This window comes from Fukomys damarensis, unplaced genomic scaffold (assembly GCF_012274545.1).
Source record: "Fukomys damarensis isolate Sample0158 unplaced genomic scaffold, DMR_v1.0_HiC HiC_scaffold_13, whole genome shotgun sequence".
In the NCBI taxonomy this organism is placed as follows: Eukaryota; Metazoa; Chordata; class Mammalia; order Rodentia; family Bathyergidae; genus Fukomys; species Fukomys damarensis.
The window spans coordinates 38,239,306-38,239,614 of NW_022900925.1; the positions used below are offsets into that span (position 1 = coordinate 38,239,306).

General features: G+C 68.6%; 1 protein-coding gene across 2 annotated transcripts in view; it reads right to left on the minus strand.

Annotated features, from left to right (window-relative positions):
• Ezh1 (enhancer of zeste 1 polycomb repressive complex 2 subunit) overlaps positions 1–309 on the minus strand; it is a 26,687-nt gene that overhangs the window by 25,416 nt on the left and 962 nt on the right. The window lies entirely within an intron of this gene.

Consider the following 309-nt stretch of genomic DNA (forward strand, 5'->3'; position numbering starts at 1 on the left):
CTCTCACCCAGTCAGCCCCGGGACAGGGGCACAGCGCGGGCCACAGCGCCAGCCTGGGGAGCACAGGTGCTGCTTTGACCCCCACACCACTAAAAGGTCCGGCCTCAGTGCAGCGTGGGGGGCGCACACCTGTTACCACCCCCGCGCTCGGGAGGCCGAGGCAGGAGGGTGGCAAGCGCAAGCCCAGCTTGGCCAACTCCGACTTGGCGAGACCCTGCCTCAACACAGAAAATGAAGCGGGCTGGGGAGGCAAGGCCCCGCTCGACCCCGGGACTAGGGACCCCGAGCACCCCAACGCCAGAAGCTCCT